A 23,740-nucleotide genomic window follows, 5' to 3' on the forward strand; every position below is an offset into this window, starting at 1 on the left:
AGTTCTTGCTTTCTATTTCTGTTTCTCTCGACACTGCCTTTTTTTTGTTTCTAATTGCACCAATTAGAAAATCTGTACAACGCTGCAGCCGCAGGAGGTATGACACTCCTGAGTAACTTCCTTGGAATGCAAATGTGTTGGGCTAATGCCTTTTGCTATGACTGTCAAAGAAGGAATTCTACATTTTTTCACAACTTCAAAATCATAAAGAAGAAATCTTCAGAGGGTTCCCGAAAATATCCTTCCCCCATGGTCAGGATGCTTCTCGTCTCTCCTCTCGTCTTATCTCAAGTCACACAAGTGGCTGAAGTTAAAACCTCCTCCTTAGGATGTTGTTTCAAATTTCCAAATCTAACTGTGTATAGATACAAGAGTAAAATGTTTTCTTTGGGACACATTTGAAAATATAGGGGCTGTATTTGTTAGAAAACATCATCATCTGTTCCAGGCAGATCACCAACACTCATTTGTTGAACAACCATTACACATTGAGCAACAATAATGTGTAAGTCACTGAGAGGTTATACAAAGAAATGCAAGATAAGATCTGTGCCCTTATGAAGTTGTTGATCTGTTTATGAAGATAAGCGAAGTCGCAAAAAAGATAAATAACACGAATGCCAAATGAGAGTATCGAGCTGTATATGTACTTAGCACTTGACAAAGCATTCTTGAATCCATTATATTTAATTCACACGTTAACCTCATGAGACAGGAAGCTCCATATTAAAAAAGAAAAAAAAAAAAGTAAGTGTCGGAGGGGTGAAATTAGTTGCTCAAAGACATAGCTCATAAACAGCAAAGTTGGAATTGTTTTTAAGTTCTTCCTTTGCTACATACAGAGCTCTTTCTGCTGTATCACTCTACCAGTTCAGGTCTAGTGAGGAAAATGGAGATAATGCCAAGAAGTTCCACAGCAGGAATTTGCCTTGCAGTTACTGTTTGCACGAGCTTCAAGGTCAATTGGGAAAAGGGGAGGCATGCCTAAGATTAGCAACGCCAGCATCCCTCCAGGAAGGACATACAGGTGGTGTAATGATGTTGCCACTGCCAGTGGCCTAGCCCAGGGCTTCCTGGAGAGCACCAGCCCTAGTGAAAGCTGCCCAGAGGGCTGGGACCGGGAGGGATGGGCTTCCCGGAGGAAGCTAGAGCCTCACACGTCATGCCCTGAAGCATGTGGGAGAGAATGCAGAGGGAATGAAAAGAAAAGAAGACCTTAGAACCAAAGAATGGAATTCAGTAAATTTACTTCCAAGCCGTGAATCTGATACAACACAGAGGTAACATTCCAGGGAAATCAGATCAGAAGCTCTCAGAAGCCTACATGATTCAAGCTCTTGCCACTTATATTTTCCTAGGTGATCCCTTCACTTCTTTTGGATTTAAATTTTTATCTTCATAAAGATAGTCCTAAATTTCATGCTCCAGCCTGATTTCTCCTCTGGGCATCAGGATCTGGAGGGAATGACAGTATTTTGAAATCCATGGTGGAGAAGGGAGACTATTCTGGGAATGTGGCGGCGAATCTTAAGTCAAAGAGGAGAATAAAAACTAGGGCAACAGAAACAGTTATAGATTTTGTACAGTACAAATGATCATGTATGTACTTCTAAATTGAGATAAACGTTATGAGAAAAATTAAAAGGGGAGAGAGTAGCAAAAGGAAACCTACACTTTTAGGTTGGTCAGAGGGGCAAGGAAGATCTTTCGGAAATTAAACGGAACCTGAGAGATGAGAAGGGGCCGACTTCCAAAAGACAGATGTTTGGACAAAGAGCAGAGGAGAGAGTCAGGTGAGAGAGAAAGATATTTCAGACAGAAAAGCAGCATGCACGAAGGCTCCAAGGTGAGAAGGCTCCTGGTAGGCCTAAGGGATCGGGAGGTTCCTGCGTTGGAGGAGAGCTGTGGCCCATGGAGACGTAACAGGTAGGCAGGGGTGACATGATAAGGGTCTTCCAGGTTCACCACCAGCTCGAAGCCCACTTATAGCTCGGTTCTGAGAGCCCAAGAGCATCTCTTTCAGTCAATCCTTCCTCCCTGGGTTGATCTGTCATTACAGCCCAACAACCTAGGCTACAGCTCTCTATCTTTTCTTTCTCTTTGCCGGAACAGTTCCTTCTCCTGTCTCCCCTTTCTCTACCTTGCAGTCTTTCACTCATTGTTCATGTGCCATCCCAAATGGCAAGCAGGGGCAGCCGCTCCATTCTCCGATGCCTATAGCATAGTCCCTTGTCATAGCTCTATTTTAATGCTTGCTGCCATGTATATGTAATTTATCTTTATATGCTACTAGAATCTGATCTCCTCGAGTTCTTTAACCATCCATTATTCATCTTTGTGCCTTCGGTGCTTAGTCTCGGCAAACATCAATAAACGTTCCTTGAGGAATGGAAATATTTGTAGGCGAGGGATAAATATTAATGAGCTAAAATAGTGTATGTTTAGACAGATGTGAGTTGTATGGACCACATCGAAAAGAAGAAGAAGAATCAATTCCGTGTTTTAAAATCTCTTGCATAGGGGCTGAGACGATTTGCATTTTTCTGAGCTGAGAGAACCCCGTGCTTTTTGTTGGCCACCATGTTAAGGAAATCAATGATTCTTTTAAGGCAGTCTGAGTCTTTGAAATATTAATATAAATGTCTTCCGTGGCCTGCATGTGAGTCCTAGTCCTTCTTCACAGTCCTTCATGCACCTTCATTATTTGGATGATATTCAGCGAATTGAGGAAAGCTGATATAGAGAAAGAAGAGGAGAGCTACAGAGATAAAAGGCGAGTTTAACTGCTTCCTCCACCCCTGGCAAGAGTGAAGGCTCTCATCACCATCCAGCTGCACCGAAATACTAGCACGAGAGGGTTTCTTTCATTCTATATCACATCCCTCCATTAATGACAGGGACAGCTACCAAGTGACCCGGCCACTGGAAAGGGAAGAGTCCATAAAAGACGTTTGGGATGGGATTGAGAAACATAGGAGAACACAAGCCAACAGCCAGTCTGTTGGAGGGGTCACGCAGGCCGCCACCAAGAGGAGCCATGCTGGTCCTTAGCACAGCTAAAGCTCAGGTGTGAAAACGAGAAAAGGAAACCCATTGAGAACAGAGCCAGGAAGCCCTGAAGGGGGAGCTCTCACACAAGCACCACCAGGTGCAGCCTGCAGAACCAGTGGGAAGAGGGAGGGCAATTCTTATCTTGCAGAGGGAGGACTCGGTTCACTTAGGAATTTTATCTCCTGCTCCTAAGAAGAGGGAAGATCTCCTCCTGCCCCAGCGACAGTGCACTAACCACCGCCTGCAGCCAATGAGAAACCGCCACAACCTCAAACTCTTGCTCTTCTCCAATGGACTTTTCCAAACAACCCTCCCCGATTTCCTCCTGAAGCCTGACAAAAGCTGCTCTTGCCTTTGTCCCTTTGGACTTGCCCATGACTCGCCAGTTTGCTTGTCCCAAGTTGCAATTCCTCTGCTCTTCCCTAATAAACTCATCGTGTTAGCAAAGTAACTGGCTCTTTTATTTTTAAGGTCAATGCAGGCCTTCCTTGGATGGCCACAGGGCACCTACAGTCATCGGCTGGGTTTCCATGCACGCAGTCTCCATACCACCAGGTACGGTCCACACACCCAAAGACCCACAGACCTTTGGCAAAGCCAAATGCCGTCAAACTCTTTCCGACACCCAAGAAGCCAAGACTCTCTCACCTAGACTCCTAACGAGTCAAAGTCTAGATTTCTTCTATTCCCTTTCCCACTGGTTATTATGACAAACTCTATCTTGCCACCCTCTGGGGTGAATCCTTTTGATTCTCAAGAGCATTTCTTCTCACAGGAACACGAAGTTCTTCTGGACACTGACTGGTTCTCTCACATTCCTGGCACAACAGTCACAACTCAACTCTTTGCAAAGTGGAAGCCTCCTTGGTCACGGGAAGGGTCACACACAAAGAAGGACAGAAGACTTTGTATGCGTATGATTAATAGATAACATTTCAGAAGATTATCTCCCAGTGTATGTAAGCCCTTGGTCTCATTTACCCAGCCTCAAAATGGAGATCATATCTGCCTTTTCTGCTTCATGAGATGGTTGTGACAGTCACAAGAAATAATGCATGAAAATATGTAAATGGAGCCTCATCGTAGGCAGGGCTTTGGTTCCTAAAGAGCAAAATAAAAATCCTAAGTTTAAAAAAAAAAAAAAAAAAGACCGTTGAACATCTCTTCAACTGTCAATAAAGGATAGCATGCAGGTTTTGTGCCTCAAACCCTGTGCCTTCATTCTTAGGCACACGAAATGTTGAGAACCACCCATGGTAGGTGGAAACAGGAAACAAAAGGAAAATAGATATGCAGATTTTCATTTTGTATTTAAGAAAATTATCAAGCCCCCAAACAATGACCAGGAAAAGGATGAAAAGTTTACTTGTTCTTTTTGCCTACCTGGGTTTGTCCAATTGGGTTAATATTAAGCCATTATAGTATCAATAGGTGGGCGGGGGGAGGGAGATTGTAAACATGTGAAAAACAAATAGACAGGGATGCCTGGGTGGCTCAGCGGTTGAGAGTCTGCCTTCTGCTCAGGGCGTGACCCCGGGGTCCCGGGATTGAGTCCCACGTCCGGCTCCCTGCATGGAGCCTGCTTCTCCCTCTGCCTGTGTCTCTGCCTTTCTCTCTGTGGGTCTCTCATGAATACGTAAATAAAGCCTTTAAACAACAACAAAAATAGACAAAACTATAGTCCATTGCTTTCTATTGAGACCCCAAATATTGGAGACACCTCTGCAAACCCTAAGACACTGTGCCAAGGAGTCAACTCACAGTGCGGTGTCACCCCCTGTGCTCAGTGACTGGGCTTAGACCAGAGCTCTCATCTGCAAATATCCCTGCTCCCCTCTGAAAGAGCCCAGATCAAGGCCCCACTGTCAACAGCCAATCCTCTTGCCCTAGGCCACACCTCTCCTTTTGTGAAAACACTGGCCCAGCCATTTAACAACTTCTTACTCTTAAGATCTAATTTTCTTGAAGACTCAGACACCAATAACTCACTTCTCACTTTAGTGCCAGGCCGATGGTGACAGCCCATAGGCGCTCCTAACAGTGTGGACACAGCTGGCAGGCATTTTCCTCTAATCACAACCACCTGACACAGAAGACTTATAGAGTTTTCTGGTGCCTTTTATCTGGAATACTTCAGATGAGTGTAGGAGAGCTGAAAGCAAAACCTTCTTAGAAATTCTAAGCACTGGCCAGAACTTTCAGAACTGGAGTTAACTCTTTCCATATCAGTGGGAAAAATATGGAGATGCAAGCCCTACATTTAGCAATCACCACCCCCCTATTGTGCTGCGGAAACAAAGATCCATCATATACCAACCAGGACATTCGCTTTACCTTTAGTGGCACTGAAACCTGTTCATTGCAAATCTAATGGCCAGGGCGGCTATGGCTCTTCCAAATCTTAGAGCTCTGAATTTTATCCTAGCCAGTACAGGGAGGATGTAAGCTCTGAAGATCAAGACACATTACTGCACATTACCAAAAAATAAATGGCTTAAGGGTTTAAGGACAGGGGCAAGGAAGGTGGATGTTGCTTTAAGGAACATAAAGAAATAAAGAGGTAAAGAAATCTTTGTGATAGTAGGACTGTTCTGTTTCTTGGTCGTGGTAGTGGTTACAGAAATCCATACATGTGATAAAGTCACATAGAGCTTCATATACACACAACTGCGTGTATGTAAAGCTAGTGAGATCTGAGCAAGGTTTTTCTCTAACTAGACTAACGTCAATTTTTGAATTTTGATGTTGTCTATAGTAAGCAGGATATTGCTGTGAGGGTAACTGGATGAAGGATGCGTGGAAGCTACATTCTAAACCCTACAGGTCTTTATTTCTGCTAATTAGTAGTCATGGTTTACCATATTTAAATCAAATTCTACAATATCAGAAACTATAAGAATAGCCTTTTCATTTCATTAGCAGAAAAGCTGAAGATTTGTCTCTCCTTACCTTTTGCACAAAGGCATGTAAAATAATAAATCTGGTAGATTTATAACCTTTAAACTACATGTCGGAGTGATTTTTAGCCCATCAATATCCTATGCCAGTTGTTCTCAAATTGTGGTTTCTAAGCCATCGGTATCAGAAATCTTGGTAGAAATGCAAATTATCTGTCCCTCGTCATCCTCAGTCTTGTGAGGCTGAGGAAAGGCAGGGAATCTGTTTTAACAACAAATCCTCTAGACTATTTTGATGCACTTTAAGGTTTAAGAACCACCCACTACATTATCATTGCTAAAAGATTCATATTTTAAAAAAAGAAAACAAAATATTATGCTTTTTAAAAATATATTTAATTTATTTATTCATGAGACACAGAGAGAGAGGCAGAGACACAGGCAGAGGGAGAAGGAGGCTCCATGCAGGGAGCCCGACGTGAGACTAGATCCCAGGACCCCGAGATCACGCCTTGAGCTGAAGGCCGACGTTCAACCACTGAGCCAGCCACCCAGGGGCCCACAAATGTGCAATCTTAACTTCTGGTGTAGTGCTCTCTCTGTGTCGCACCTCCTTCCACAATACTGAACTCCTGATGCTCCCTGAAGACCCAGTCCCATCATGCCAGGTCATATAGAATTCCAAATTACTCATTCTCGAATAATTCCTAAAGGCTCATCAAAAATATTGCATGTAAACAAGGTCTGGTTCACAGGCATCTGATTCTGTTCAATTGATGTTTGAAAACTGTTGTCTTGGTGATAGGAAGTGCCTTTCACATCCCTCCATTATCATTTTCCCAATAAATATTGATTATACTTTTTCATATACCCTCTTTTGGCTCCAGAATTTCTACAGACAAACTGTTGATGGTCAAGACTAATGGAGTACTCCAATATGGATAATCCAAATCAAATAATCTCAAAGTAACTTCTGTTTAACATAGAGGCAAGCATAGGGTTTTTCTCGTTTATTTATTTGGGAGACAGTAAATTTTCTTCTTAATTATATTCTTCTTGGGCTGATACCAGCGTGAGTTTACGGTGCTGGAATGAGTAGAGTTAGCCAGCAACATTCTGAGTGATGTTAATAAGAAAAGACAGTACTAAAATTGGCTACCTTTAATCCCCGAAGTCTGTTTCTATATTTTCATTCTAGCCAGTGTCCCACAAGGGGAAGTCACCTAGTCATTTCTTTCAATCAGCTTCCACATTTATAACAGATGTGTAATTGTCCCAGATGCTATACAGTTAATTACTGGAGATCAAATATACCGAGACTGGTAAAATGTAAGCCTTTAAAATGTAGGGCTTTCTGAAAAGAAATAGAATAAGGATGGCTGTGGGCCCAAACTCATCCTTATAGTTACTCAGACTGGTAAGAGCAATACTATTTTTCACATGTAATCTCAAGATGTTTCAACGGAACAAGAAGCATAACTCATATTTACAAAATGCAGATCTTAGAACGAGGCATTGAGAAATACTCCAAATTGCAGAAGATATCTGTCTGTAGTATAAAATAAGCCGCCTCCACTTTGAAGACAAAAATTAGGATAAAATGGTTAAGAAATGTGAACAAGATTTTCACACGGCAAAGGTATTCTTCAAAATGATGATAGGCTTCAGGCACACTATGAGACTTGAGCTTAATTGATTTAAGAACTTATTTTAATTTTTATTACGAAAATCAATATTTGCTCTTTGAGAAAAAGTAAATTAAGAAAATCAGAAAATAAAATGAAACACAAAATAAATACAAATACCCATAAAATCCCCCAAAGGAGAAGTAAAATATGACCTTTTGTTTTGGTTTGGTTTTTTGTTTTTTTGTGTTTTTTTATAATAAATTTATTTTTTTATTGGTGTTCAATTTGCCAACATACAGAATAACACCCAGTGCTCATCCCGTCAAGCGCCCTCCTCAGTGCCCGTCACCCACTCACCCCCAGCCCCTGCCCTCCTCCCCTTCCACCACCCCTAGTTCGTTTCCCAGAGTCAGGAGTCTTCATGTTCTGTCTCCCTTTCTGATATTTCCCACACATTTCTTCTCCCTTCCCTTCTATTCCCTTTCACTATTATTTATATTCCCCAAATGAATGAGAACATACACTGTTTGTCCTTCTCCGATTGACTTACTTCACTCAGCAAAATACCCTCCAGTTCCATCCACGTTGAAGCAAATGGTGGGTATATTTGTCATTTCTAATAGCTGAGTAATATTCCATTGTATACATAAACCACATCTTCTTTATCCATTCATCTTTCGATGGACACCGAGGCTCCCTCCACAGTTTGGCTATTGTGGACATTCCTGCTAGAAACATCGGGGTGCAGGTGTCCCGGCGTTTCATTGCATCTGCATCTTTGGGGTAAATCCCCAACAGTGCAATTGCTGGGTCCTAGAGCAGGTCTATTTTTAATTCTTTGAGGAACCTCCACACAGTTTTCCAGAGTGGCTGCACCAGTTCACATTCCCACCAACAGTGTAAGAGGGTTCCCTTTTCTCCGCACCCTCTCCAGCATTTGTGGTTTCCTGCCTTGTTAATTTTCCCCATTCTCACTGGTGTGAGGTGGGATCTCATTGTGGTTTTGATTTGTATTTCCCTGATGGCAAGTGATGCAGAGCATTTCCTCATGTGCATGTTGGCCATGTCTATGTCTTCCTCTGTGAGATTTCTGTTCATGTCTTTCGCCCATTTCATGATTGGATTGTGTGTTTCTTTGCTGTTGAGTTTAAGAAGTTCTTTATAGATCTTGGACACTAGCCCTTTATCTGATACGTCATTTGCAAATATCTTCTCCCATTCTGTAGGTTGTCTTTTAGTAAAATATGATCTTGCCCCATCTTTCAGGACTACTCACCTGGGAGTAAGACCATGAGAGGTGCCCTGCTGGCTGGCACTTTAGACAGAAAAATGCAGTTCTTATTACAATACAACTACTTTGGCTAAAAGCATCATAGCAAAACAAATAGAGGAACTCAAATAGAACAATAAAAATAATATGAGGCCACTGTGCCCTGTTACTGATAACAGCAGCAATGTGCGTTTGCCATGAGGAAAGCCATATTGGGCCTTGAAAGAAGTGTGCGTGTGGCACGCATGTTCCTTAATTCATTCTAAAACTAGGTATGACACGCCTTTGAAGTGCTGGGGATAGAGCAGTAACCAAGATATAAACTCCCGGCTCTCCGAGATATTACAAGCTAACAGGAGGGACCAGAGGCAAATTTACCCCGAAGCCAAGGAAGCAAAGCTTCCTGGCTCCTCGCTAGCATGGGTCTTTCCAAGAGAACTTGTATCTAATTTTGTACATCTAATTTTGAATTATTTTTTAAAGGATCAGTAAAATTGTGTGAGCTTCAGACCCTGCAAAATCTGGACTCACCTTGGACTGGACAGATTATAAACAAATGAAGATATAAGCAAGATGATTTCAAGCCCTGACAAGTGCTGTGCAGGAAATCAAAGCGGTCGAGCTGAGAGAGGGTGACAGGACTGTTGTAGATGGGGGATCAAAGAACAACTGGAGCCTAGGCCCAAATGAAAATGCCTTAGAGGAATTCGGATGAAGTTTTTACATATTACTTTACATTGACTTTATTTACATATTTAATGTGTATTAGATAAAAATTATCTTTGCAGTTGAATGATGTCAAATTCAGAGACATTAATTAAAATTTTGCAAAAGTTAAAGCCTGCTCATATTTTGTTTTCCATAGGTATGTTCCGTAGAATTCACAAGAACTGATCATTTTCGTGACTTCCAGATTTTAAAATGAATAAATTAATATTTTTTCTAGTTATTGTAATTATGTTTCATGACTCTTCTCCTGGAAACATTTGAGAGTTTAACAGCCAATAAGTAAATACATGTTATATGCTTTTTGTTTTAGCAAGACTAGTGATTTAAATCCTTCTGAATTAAAATACAATGTGTGCATTCGTATGTGTGCCTCGTTCTAGATTTTATAATCATCTTCATTATTCATTATAATCTACATGGGAAAAATAAACAAAAAAATGTTCTGAAAGTAAAGGATAGAATTAACATTTATAAAACCTTTAAATGACTTTTATGTCTTGTGCTGTAAATGGGGTAACTAAGAAGTTAGAAATGGTTAGGTCCCAAATATCACCTTTCAACTCTAGCAGCAATATAAAAATATTAACTGTGGTAGTTTATATTCATCCTCACCAAGCAGTATTCTTTATATCTTTTCATATTAAGAATTAGAGACACCTTGCTATAAGGTGGTCTTTTTTGTTCACTACAATATTTTGTCTAGTATAAAATGCTTACACTGCTACACCTATACTTCTTCTGAGCCCAGAAGTAAATATTTATAAGGCTATTTCTATAATGCTAACTTTCAAGTCAACACATTTCAAAGCAAGATCTATTTAGAAGATATCTATGTTGTTAGAATTAATTAATTAATCAAAAAATAGCCTCCTTCTGATTTACACCTACCTACAACATTACAATTCCATTGTAATAATGAAAAGCATATTGAGATTGCAATGATTATGTCAGGAGCTAAAGAGGAGAATGAATTAAAAAAAAAAAAAAACAGAAGCAGAAGGATAAAAAATAACAGAAAGAAAGGACAAGAGGGGGATGTACAGGGAGTTAGAACTCCATACAACAGGAGAAGCCGGGCCTTGGGTAGGCATCAACCCTCAGACTTTCTTTGGTTTGTCTTCTATTCATAAGCTGAACTTCTATTCTCTGTTTATTAAGGTGGTCAACTCCGCTTCTGGTGCCTCAAACTCACCCTTGAGGTCATTGGAAGTCTTGTGCCTTTTCATTTCCTTCTGTACTACACACCGTCTAATTTTTCACAATCTCCTTTTGCAAAACAACCAACTCCCCAGTCCACAATTCAACATCTTCCTGGTCTTAGAATTTTCACATCATGGAATCCTGTCTGACTCCCTAGAATCAATTCTACACTCTGGTAAACCATGCTGCTTCCCTTGAAAGCATTTTTATTTAGGTAAGGGAGTCTTTTTTTTTTTTTTTTTTTTTTAAGAGAGAGAGAGCACAAGCGGGGTGGAGGGCGAAGGGAGAGGGGGAAGCAGACTCCCTACTGAGCAGCTGAGCTTGGAGCCTGAAGCAGGGCTCAACTCTAGGACCCTGAGATCATGACCTGAGCCCAAGTCAAATGCTTATCCAAATGAGCCACTCAGGTGCCTGGCATCTCTGTTTAGTTAAAGGAATAGTATGTTTCTCTTGAATACTAGTGTTGAATTATATTCCTTCAAATAAAATAACTGTATGTTGAAAAGTTTGATAGAATATAGTGTCTCCATAAGATAAGCGATAGTGTTACTCCCTCATCGTGAGATCTACAGTCTCCATATAAGAGTGGAGACTTTTTATCACATAAAAATTTTAATTACCATAATATTTTATATCATGATTTCAAACATTCTGTATTTATGTGGGTTCTCTACATATTAGAATATACAGCAAAAAAAAATGTGTCAAATCTGTTTAAAGTTGGAAGTGTTGGTAACTGGATTTTATTGATGCAGCAGCTCAGAAAAACAAAGGAGTCCAGCACTAAACAGGAAAATTTTAGAAGTACAAAGAATGAAATTTGTTGTTTGGAGTTAAGAATAAGAATTTGATGATTATTGTAGGAGGACAGAGATACAAAAAGAATCTGCTTAGCAAGTTAGAGTTTAATGAATATTTTGGCCCAGGAAAAACACATCTTGAAAAAAAAATAATTTCTTAGATGAAAAGCAACTGAAAAAATTGACTTGTTTCATGCCAAAAGAATCAGATCTTTGTTGGTAACTCTAGCCTCTTACTATTCAGGGTGTGGCCTCCAGACTAGCAGCACTAGCATCATCTGGGAGCTTGTTAGAAATGAGGGATCATGGGGTCCATCCCACATCCACTGGGTCAGAAATGGTATTTTAACAAGATACCCAAGTGATTTATATGAATTTTAAAGATCCCACAATCCCCATAAATAAGTCTATACCTACATAAAGGGGTTGTGAATATATTTGGATAAGTAATAATTAATATGACTTTTTGTAACTGGTATCTGCCATATTGTTGATTTCTAGTAGCCACTAAACAGAAATTATTTGTATAACATCATTTAGAAATATCTTTTAAAATTACATAATGCAAGGATGCCTGGGTGGCTCAGTGGTTGGGCATCTGCCTTTGGCTAAGGGCGTGACTCCCGGGGTCCTGAGATCGAGTCCTACATTGGGCTCCCTGCAGGGAGCGTGCTTCTCCCTCTGCCTATGTCTCAGCATATCTCTCTGTGTCTCTCATGAATAAATAAATAAATTTATTTTAAAACTAACATAATTCAGTGGACTTGCTATATAATAAGCAAACCATAGGAGTAAACAAGGGTCACGTATAAGTTAATGTGTGTATCTAAAATCTAGAGCACAGAAACACAAAAAAGTAGGAAAAATAAGACTTCTGTTTCACAAATGAATTCTGGATCTTGATTAGAAACTACTGCTGTTAATAGCAAAGATGCTGACATTTTCAGATACAAAGGTGAATTCTCAACTCATAAAGACATCTCTGAACGTATGACAATATAATTATTATACACTTAAATGTCAAAAGTTAGCCTTTCAGTTTTTATAGCAGAGATTATCTAATTACAAAGACCTTTTATGGTACTAAGACTATAGCTGCATCAGTTCCAAATCCAGTCCCCCTAGATTCCTTTCTAGAGGATTCCATATGTTCCCATGGATTTCACCCATTTTTTCTTTCTCAGACATCTTGTCTATAAAAGTTATCAATCCATTTGGGGCTCAAAATGTTAAGAGAAAGCCAATAGAAATAAGAACTGATACTGTAAAATGGTGATACCTCTGAGGAAAGCAGTATAGCAGTTCCTCAAAAAGCTGAAAATAGAATTATTGTATATGATCCAGCAATTCCACTTCTGGAATTATACTCAGAAGAATCAAAAACAGGATCACAAAGAAGTATTTATACACCCATACTTATAACATCATTATTCACAATAGCCAAAAGATGGAAATGACCCAAGGGCCCATTGAAAGATGAAGGGATAAACAGAATGTAGTGTGTATATGAATATATGAATATATAGAGTGGAATATTATTCAGGCTTAAAGAGGAAGGAATTTCTGATCACATGTTGCAACATGGATTAACCCAGAGGACATTATGCATATTATAAAATTACACTAGTCAACAACAAAAACAAAAAGACAAATACTGTTATGATTCCAGTTATATGAGGCAACTAAAGTAGTCAAATTCTTAGAGAGAGACTGGAAGGGGTTTTCCGGGAGTTTTGGGAGGGGAAAACAGAGAGTTCTGTTTAATGGGCACAGAGCTTCAGTTTTGCCAGTTGAAGAAATTTCTTAAGATTCATTGCACTACAACATGAATTAACATTACTGAACTTTACACTTAAAAATAGTTAAGGTGGTAGGGGTACCTGGGTGACACAGTCAGTTAAGTGGGTAACTTTTGGTTTGGACTCCAGTCATGATCTCCAGGTCATGATCTCAAGGTCATAGGATCAAGCCCAGCCTTGGGCTCCTTGCTCAGTGCAGTCTGCTTGAGGATTCTCTCCCCGCCGCCTCCCCCCACCCCATGCTTGCTCTCTCTCTCTCAAATAAATAAAAATTTTAAAAAATAACTAAGATGACAAACTTTGTTATGTGTATTTTGCCATTAATTTTTAATTTTTTTTTGAAGGGGAAAAAAAAACAATACAGCAGACACAGTACCCAGGTGTTTATTGTAGCATTATTCACCATGGTAAAACACCAGAGTATGATGGAAGTTCATCACTAAGAGAAGGACTGAATAATTTAGGATGTATCCACACCACAGAATGATATGAAGACACTGACTCACAGTAATTCTGTTGGTTTGGGAGGAGTTCCACGAACTCTAACCGAGTGAGGTAGGTAAGATGGAGAAAGGTAGGTAAGATGGAGATGGAGAAAATCGTGCAGACACGATCGTATTTCGAAAAGCAGGCTATTGACGAATTTAATAATAATAACATAATAATCACTGATACTACTGAATTTTCATTATGTAATAGGTACTTTTCTAAGCACATGGCACAGAATAATTCACTTCTTCACAACATCTTTCTTAACCTACCTCACTTTAAAAATAAGGAAGCTGGGGCATCTGGGTGGCTCAGTCGGTTAAGCATCTGCTTCGCCTCAGGTCATGATCCCAGAGTCCTGGGATCCAGCCCCATGTCGGACTCCCTGCTTAGCGGGGAGTCTGCTTCTCCCTCTCCCTCTGCTGCTCCCCTTGCTTACGCTCTCTCTCTCTCTGTCAAATAAATAGATAAAATCTTTTAAAAATAATAACAAATTTTAAAAATAAGGAAGCTGAGTCACTGAGACATTAGAAAGCCTCCCTAAGGTCGCACAGCAAGTAATCGCACCAAGGGGCGAACCTGAGAATTTGACCTCCAGAAGCCTGTCCTCCAGTGTTTGGGTGTGTGGATGTGTCTTCCTCTGTGTGAGTCCAGACATGTGGTTGCTGTCTAACAGGTTGATGATGTGAATTATGTGGAGTAGAGTCAAGAATGCTAATGTGGGTAAAGGGAGGAATGTAGGGAGTGAAGAAAAGGAAAAAGAAGGTGAACCACATTTATTCACTGAAATAACATCATATATGTGTAAGGGGAAACAGTAAAATTTTTTAAAAGACAAATTATTTTTTTTACTTCCTGAAACCTCAGCAACACTACTGAAATTGGAAATTATCAGATAATATAACTATAGGCAGATTTCTATAATTGCACTTGTTTTCTATATTTTAGTAAATGAATGGAAATCAAAACTTTGTAACAGTTTACATATGCTTTTCATCTTGTTTCAAAAGACTGTGATTAGTCCTTCCAGTGTTTCCAAAAATAATAGTGAATATGAATCCGTGATCCATGGAGTGATAATAGGTGTTTATGGCTGGGGGACAAAGGGGCAGGCTGGGGTTGGGGCAGGGAATGACATGCTTTGTGATTAAACAGTATGAAAGATATAGGGTTAAAGGAAGTTAAATAGATCATTTGCACCTCAACTAACCCTATACTACTTAATATGCTAGTGTTTATTGTGAATTTCCAAATGGAGTAAGGAACGCATCACTTTTTAGCCTTCTTGAGCTAGAGGACCCTTTTTTTTTAATGCCATGCCTGCTAAACCTTCTCCAAAAAATGATTTCACAAAGCAGAATCAAGGAGCCAGTCACCTACAATATAGCTTTTCTTAACCTTCGGGTCGCCAGAAAAGTTGTCTGCTGGAAGGAGGCAATCAAATGGATAATAGATGTACGTAGAAGTTTTGTTCTGTTTTGTTTTTGTTTTTGTTTTTGTTTTGTTTTGTTTTGTTCTTTAGTTCACCAAGTCATGTTTTCATGCTCAATATTTTACCATGCACAGTATATTGATAGCAGAAGGCCAAAGTTGAGCTCAGCCAAACGTTTCATTTATCTTTTTGAAAACACAGCGTTTGCTCACATAAGTCAATATATTATCCGGCAGTATTACGTACCTGATTTCCAGGTATGAAGGTATGAGCTTCCTATTATTCATAGACTGGTCTGTCTACAGCTGTTTATCTATTAACATCTAATTTACGTCCTTTTACCATGTCAAAAGTTTTGTTGTCAAGCCTTAATAGCTTACTTCAAAGTAATGAAAAAGCCCCCCAAACAAATCAACTAAGTCCCCTATAACTGCTCTGGTCTAATCATGAACATGTAGGCAATAATCAATACTTAAAATTTGTGTGAAATGTATTCAATAAGTATCTATGTTTAAGGAGTTTCAGCAAGGGCATGGAATCCTAAAGCAGATACCTTACACTTCCCTCAAGGAGTTTACGATCTACTAACTAGTCAGTACAGTGACTGAAATAAGTTTAAGGAAGTAGGAATTTAAAAAAGAAAAAGAAAAAGAAAATGGATTGTATAGTCCGGTCAAGGAGCTCAGGTCTAATAATGAACTGCCTTTCTTAGATGTTTGACAGCCACACTGGCAGCAAGACTAATGTGTTGTGAAACCTTATCTTAAAAAGCTGTTATTGCTGTACTTCCCAAAGACCACAGCTCACTATTGAGATGAACATGGATATTCCCACTCTTTCAACTTCATTGGGTTTTTGTGAATATTGAGTGAAAAACAGATATGAAAGAGTTTTAAAGATTTCCTAAATATAAGATGATTTTGTTGTTAGAACTAAAGATTATGCTTGTTTTATAATTGTAAGAAACAGGGTTCCATGACAGTGACTCCCACTTGTCCTCCAGAATTGTCCTCCTTCTTCTCTGCATATGGCAGCTCAGCCTCATTTGTAGTTACAAGTATTGCCATGCATTTAAATTTAAGTCCAACTTCCAGACCAAGGTCCCAATTTCATGGATGCACCTCAATCTGCAATCTTGTCTCCTTAGTGGCCCTGGAATCCTTTGTGACCAGCTTTGTCCCATGGAGTTGATGGCTGGCCAAGGGGAGGATGGTATAACAGAATTAGAACCAATCTGGATCCCTGAATAAGGAACAGTGTGGAGCCCAGCCACCTGCCCATCTGGAATGCTCAACTCGGTCTGTTACGTGGTAGATACATAAATATGAACTATTGGATTATACTCTACAGACAGGATTCTCCTGAGTATTAGTTCCAGGTTTGCTGTTAACTGGATGATATCAGACAGGTGGCCTTTTCCTGAATTTCTAAATTGAGAGCATCTGGCCAGATCAGTTTTTAACAATTGTGATTCACAGAACTCCAATTATCACATTTTTAAAATTATTTCAGAGGGCAGTTTGAGTGGAAGAGGGAAGAATAGGGGCCAAAGGAAGAGGAAAGCATGAGAATCACCAGCCTGTTGGTTTACAGATGCCCTCATTAACTCCGTCATCGGCCAGTGCAACTCTCTGTTTTACACATTGGGCATCCAAGGAAACATTTGAGCAAAGAGTTCTGCAATTAAAAATATTTATAGAAAACCACTAAGCTATAAAATCCCCCAAATATATTACTTTCTGAAACTCTACGCTTGCGGGTATTTAACATTGTTCCTCATTAGTGGTGATGGCTTTTTCTTTGAAACATCTGTGTGCTTTTCCTCATTTGTCCTTTGTGATCAGTGACATATTTCATAAGTGATCTAAGTTACTCATAGAAGCCATGATTATAAAATGTAATTTTCTTTGTGCAAATTAGCTAGGCTATCCAGGGATCTATGATATGATCTTGACCTCATTAATATTGTACTTGAACCAACTCAGATAAAAAAAGTAACAAGACCTATCTTGATGCATGTAATGAGGTCATCAAAATCTGTTTTGGTGTCTTTTATTTTTGTTTTGGAAGAATCCTGGATGAGTGGCAAAACTAATGGTTCCATCATGTATTAATGTCTTTTTGACTAAATCCTCTATCCCATGTCTCTTGTAACGGTGTCCACTGCATGTCAATCTGCTGTATTGGCAAAACATTTCCTTTACTCATTGATAATCAAAATGTGATCAATCTGGATACCCAAGGTTACTTTCAGGATGTAAGATTTCTTGGGTCCAAATTTCATTCTTCTTGATTACGCAAAATGACACTCACTCATAAACTTATGTCTAAGACTCAGTCTTTACACTCATACACTTCATAAGTAGAAAGTCTTATTTTTAACGACTTCTTAATACTCCTTCTGTCTTTAGACATTCTTAATTATCCTTCAATATATTTCTTTTAAAACTCTAACCCAGAATTGACAACAAAGCTCAATCAAAAATGGCAAGCTCAAACACCCACAGCACCCCCAGCCAATCCCATAGGATTTAGTCCTTAATGATATACTATTTTGTATCAGATTGTCATTATAAAAAGTCATATAAAAATACAAATACAAAAGCAATGGTGTTCATTTATGTCATGAATTAAATGCCATGGGATTTCATGTTCTTTAGAACAATAAATATCATTTATTTCAGTTGTCATAACTTTGAACTACAAGAATCAGAAAAGTCTATTAATAGTAGATTAATTTAGGGGCTTATTTTCTCAGGAAGCCAGACGTCTGGAATTAGCAGCTCTAGCGTGGGTTCAGCAGCACCATAGGGTCAGGTTGGCTTCTTTGGACTTCATGCCATTTTCATCCTGGGCACAAGAAGGTGGCTCAACTACAGGCATCACATCCATGTTCAAGGAAAATCAGGGGGTAGAAAGGTCAGTGACAGTGACATGTTCATCTTGTTAGATAAGCTTAAGCGTCCCCGTAAGACCTACAGCAGACACGTACGAGTCTTTAGGAGAAGTACGCCTAAGGACCATCCCAGCCCGGCCAAAACTGCAGCCAAAGGAGTGGCTAAATTTTTAGGTTTTCAATATTTCCCTCCGCAGCCCAACATGTTCTCATCCCTCCCAATAAACGAACTGTCGCCAAAGCAATTGAGGTAATTGTGCATCCATTTAGATTTTCTAAAATGCATCTTTATACATATGTCTTCCTTTCACTGCAAATGTTCTCATGATTATCATGAAATGTAACCTCTCAGGAAATCTGTAGCAAACAGAATCCTAAGAGATGACAAGGTGCCTGCCTCCAGACAGCACCGGGCTCAGCCTGCGTGTCACTCCCCTCATGAGGCTAAGAATCCGGTGACAGAGGAAATCCAAAGAGATTCTCTGCACAGGTCTGATCCCATGCGAGCCCTTTAGAAGGGGCTAGGTCTTCCTAAAGTCACAGAGATCCTGAATTTGGGGGGCAGTGTGGGAAGGAGAGTCTCCCTGGCTTCAAAGAAGGGGTCCAGTGCCAGAACTTGAGCCACAGGCTGTAAACCAATAGGTCAGCGGGCTTTCTTTTAAGGTGCTGAGATTGTGGAAATGTGTTACCCATCTGATCTTCACCAGTAAGTTCTCCACATCACGAGAGGAAGAAATGTCTGTGTGTGAGTGTGTGTGTGCATGTGTATAGCACGTGCACATGCATGTGCTCGCCCGTGAATACGGCTCAGTGGAACTACAGCAGCGAGTCTGCCCCCATCACTGCTCCACACCCGCACTGTAGGTCACTGACCCCACAAGCACAGCCTGCCTCCCCCCCGCCCAGTCTGCCCACATCAGACAGACAAGACCAGTGCATCACCTCAGGCAAAAGGTAGGGGACACAGGTATGACAGGTGAGCCTCCATCACACTCTTGGTCTCCAGGGCCAGCAACACAGAACTCCTGGGGACTGATTTGGGGGAAAGACATCTGGGGAAGAAGGTGAGCTCAGGAGTCAGAATGGCCCAGAGTTAAGAACAGGCGATGAGGGGGGTGGGGGGTGGTGCTCTGGTGGCTCAGGTCATGATCCCTGGGTGCCTCCCGCCCAGGTCGTGATCCCACATCCTCCCTGCTCAGCGGGGAGTCTGCTTCTCCCTCTCCCTCTGCCTCTCCACCTGCTTGAGCTCTCTCACTCTTTCTCTCTCCAATAAATAAATAAAATCTTAAAAGAAAAAAAAAAAGAACAGGTGAAAGGGAAAACTCCACAGGATTTCCTCCTGCTGCCCAGAAAGACTAGATAAAAATACTAAAACAGAAAAAGAGAGGAAAGAAAGCAGGTAAAGAAGAAGGTCAGAGGATACAAATTCTGATTTGTGTGTGTGTGTGTGTGTGTGTGTGTGAGCCAAGAGCAGCTGGACCACCATGAAGTGGGCTGCAGCTCACTTTTCCCCAGGCAACCATGAAAAGTCTCATCCAGCCCGTGGCTGGCGCAGAGGTGTCCCAGAACACAGCCATCGCCATGTGCTCAGTGGCCAAGGTCTTGGTTGGCGACATGTAGGAGGGGCCCTGGACGTGTGTGAGGGTGGGGGGATGCAGCCCCCACCGCAGCCCGAGCATCCGAGGCAGGAGGTTACTTTGAGGTCATGCTCCGAGGAGCAAATCCAGAGCACCGAGCACAATAAAGACCCTGCTCTTCCTGACCAAGGCCTGGAAGAGTCCGTTGCGAAAGGAGTAAGCACTGCGTGCAGACCTCCTACCCCGAGACTCGGTGCGCTGCGGCTTCTGTATCTCAGGCAGGGATGGATTGACCTGGATTCTGATGTATTTCTGAAAACTGGGATATGAGCCCCCCGAAAAGAGGCACGCAGCCTGTTTGATGCCTTGAGTTGGTGCGGGCGCTCCTTAGGCTTGCTGAGCCACCTAAGGTTAGATAACAGTGGAGGCTCAACTTTGGTACTTACCGTTTTGAACATGTGTTTGCTCTGTGTGTTTTGGAAGTCAGCAGCCGTAGCCCACAGGAAATACATCTGTCAGTTCACGGTTATCATGAAGTCCCAAATCCCAGGGCTCCCCTCCTGTCTTCTGCTGTTCTCCAGACAATGCAGAGGGGCTGACTTCTGGAAGGCAAGATCGGGTTCTTGCTTCAATAAAGAGAAAACACGTAAGCCCAAGAAATGCCCATGGCAGAAGGGGTAAGAATTTTAGAAAAGAAAGGACTTTCTCGCTGCCTTCCACTTCCAAAGTGGAGTGATGGCTCTTTAATTAATAGAAGATAAGCTGTCTTTTATGCTGCTCTTTTATTTCCCCCCAAAGATATAATTTTTGAAGGGTCCCAATGTCATCATCACGTTCCTTTGGTCTGTGAGCTGTCCCATGAGGCTTCTCCAATATTCAGGTAACTTATGAAACTATCACATACGATCAGGACTTAGTTCATTTTCTGAAAGCCTCCCCATCACATATAGTTACGGAGCTTAGCACCCTGATTTTGCCCCCCTCCACAGCAAGCATAAACCTGTCCATTTATAGCTTAAACTTGCCTGCTTTGTGTACAATTTTACCTTCAGTTGGCATAGATCTTAGGTCTTTTGAAGACTGCACCCTAGATGATATGCCTTTGAGTATAGTGGAACTAAATTGCTTGAACTGGTTACATGCTGTGTACTTTTTTTTTTCTTTTTGGGAAGGTGGCATAGAGTATGAAGCTTATCCAAGAGTGACAGTAAAGTATTCAAAATGACACTGTCAAGTTCAGTCTCTTTATCTGTTAAGCATCGTTTTGCCAAAATAGCGCTAGCTAGAGACCACCTATTTCCTAGAAAGTCTCCAAACGTGCATTATGAGATGGACTTTGAGAAGGGCCACGAAGCCCCAGGGGAGACTTTTATCGGTGACGGCACACAATAAACTATTCACGAAGCCATTCCACAGATTTCTCCAGGAATGGTACCAGATTAGACAGCTTTCCTTTTTGAGAATCACGGGTATACAACATTACACATCAAAAAGTACTGGAATGTGTAAAAATGCTGGGCCTTTTCAGCAAAGCCATCTTTCCCTTCTGAGAAAATAGTGCTGCCATCCTGCTCCTGGGCTGACCTCTAAGAGCTTCATGGGAACTCGCTTCTATCTTCGGTGGTTGAGTCATACTCGGACTTGGCCACACATTGGGACCCCATCATTGCTGTCTGCCAGACGATGACCCCCACCTCCACCTGCTTGGGCTAGTTCTCCTTGCCTCCAGCTTCCAGAAAGCCATGAGCATAACTTGTCCACCCAGAAAACATCTTCTAAGACTTCGCCTCCACGCCTGGGAGAGGAATGAGCTGAAAGCAACATAAAGATTGAGAGAACTTGAATCCCTTACTTCTTCCCTTGCTCCAGCACTTTATTTCTTGAGACCGTCCTTGCAGCTTCACGGGCTCTTCCAAGAACGATAACCTCCATCTCTCTCCCTGTTTCCTGCTCCCCCGTATTATAACCATTGATGTAGGGAGTTTACAGGATACTATGGTGTGAAATAGAATTTGCGGATTCCTGCTAAAGCCTGACAACCTACCGTAAACCAAACACTAAAACAATTACAGTCTGCGACAGGTCCCAACTTAAAGGCAAAGAATAAATGTAAGAAGAAACAAAATAATATTTTGTGTGGAGGGACTTCGGGCTTCAGAAAGGGAAAAGTGGAGGTTTTTATCCATTCATCATGTGGGCTGCACTGCAGGCCTGTTAGTCTTTTTGCCTGGATTCTGCAATTCGGGGGGCATGTTGAAAAATCAAACTGTCCAAAATAGCACTAGGGATGTCTAAATTATGCTGTGAATGTCAATACAGGTTTGAGGATAAATTTCATACTTTTATTTTGTAATGATAAAGTACTCTTTTATATGACACATGCTCAAGTTCAATACGGAATGATCTTGCGACGCCTGAGAAGCCTGCCTAGACTCATAGAGACGACGGTTTTCCTCCTGCTGCTGAACTTGGGTTTTGATTTCCTTAGGGGATTCTCAGTAAAATGACAAGAATTGAGTGTATCCTGATAGGATATTTTGAGATAAATCCTGGTCCCTATAGAAACACTAGCAATGTCTATCACACAGCATAGATGCTCAGAGAGCCGTAACACAATGGCAGTTATTTTTCAAGTGACTTTGGGGGTGTGACTTTTTCCACTAGTCATACATGAGGCTCCAAGACCATCGAGGCTATTGACCGCCAATGCTACTATTAAGTCAAGGCAAGTCTCAAATGGGCTTCATTGCACACCTTTTCTAGGGGGAGTCGACATCAGAGTTTTCAGAAACATTGGAATCTGGATAAATCCATGGCAGCCTGAGATGTAGAAGCTACACCACATGGAGTCTCAAGGGATAAGTCCTGCAAGCAATAGGACCTTCCTGGCTTTGACCGAGAACATTGTCTTTTTGTGCTTGGTGTTGGGGATTTGCCCCTTGGAGTTTAATCTTGGAAGAGCCTCCCTCAGATTCTTGGGTTGCAGTGGGGGGTGCTTCCCCCCACCTCTTAAAGAAAGAGAGAGAGAAAAAAAAAGAAAGAGAGAGAGAAAGGGGCAAGAAAGGAGGGAGGGGGGGAAAAAAGAAGAAGGAAGGAAGGAAAGACAGACGTAAGAACTGAAAGAAGGGAGGGAAGGAAGAGAAGAAGGAGTGAGGAAAGTATTGCATGGCTGTTTTCCAAAACTTTAACAACCCTTTTAAAGACCCTTTAAGATGTATCCTACTACACACTCAAAACTTTTTTCAACAAATACATTTTGAACATTTTTCTACACTCTAGGCATTATGGAGGAAATAGTATAAAAATATGCATACAATTCAAATCCTCCCTTTCTAGAGATCAAAGATCGGGTATTTTGAGCTACTGTGAATTTTTCTATTCTAGTCATAATGAGTCAATAGTGAGAAATTTTCTATTCTAGTTGTTCCTTAGCCCCCATAGCCTTTCAGGAAACCAATCAGTATCTTAATGGTTGTAAGTCCACTGTGCGGAGTATCAAGCTTCTACTTTCTATTTGCTTTGTGCTCTTGCACTGCTGTAATCATAACACAGATATTTAATGAACACATATAGTTGAAAATGTCTAAAGTAGTCAGAGTCCATAAGCTTTTCCCTTTATTTTTACAGAATTTCTTGTTAGGTATAAAATAGGTATCAACAGAAGTTAGAGCACTGTGATGACTCTAAATAAATCCAGGGTTAAAAAAAAAAAAATCACTGTGCTTACGAAGCTATTTTCATGCCTCCTTTTTTTAGCTCCACAATACGAAGGAAGAAAACTATTTGGAAAAGAGAGTTTCCTTCTTGGTAGAACATAGGGGTCAATGGATTAGAAAGACTCATTCCAACTCTTCATTCTTCTGGATGTGAATTAGTCCTGCTCTCCAGTGGCCACCTGGAAAGATCAAGACAGAAGAAAATGGAAGAGAAAAAAGAAAATAAGTGAGGAGGGGGACTGAAAAAAAAAAAAAA

The 23,740-nt window shown here is 40.8% G+C and overlaps 1 long non-coding RNA gene across 1 annotated transcript; it reads right to left on the reverse strand.

Annotated features, from left to right (window-relative positions):
• Positions 1 to 17,987: 17,987 nt before the first annotated feature.
• LOC125755012 (uncharacterized) lies at positions 17,988 to 23,739 on the reverse strand. Its single transcript, XR_007410450.1, has 3 exons — positions 23,496 to 23,739; positions 20,215 to 20,370; positions 17,988 to 18,168 (listed from the first exon to the last, which is right to left on the reverse strand). It is a non-coding gene; the product is annotated as an uncharacterized LOC125755012 (long non-coding RNA).
• Between the last annotated feature and the right edge of the window lies 1 nt (position 23,740).

Source organism: Canis lupus, chromosome 4, assembly GCF_003254725.2.
Source record: "Canis lupus dingo isolate Sandy chromosome 4, ASM325472v2, whole genome shotgun sequence".
Lineage (NCBI taxonomy): Eukaryota > Metazoa > Chordata > Mammalia > Carnivora > Canidae > Canis > Canis lupus.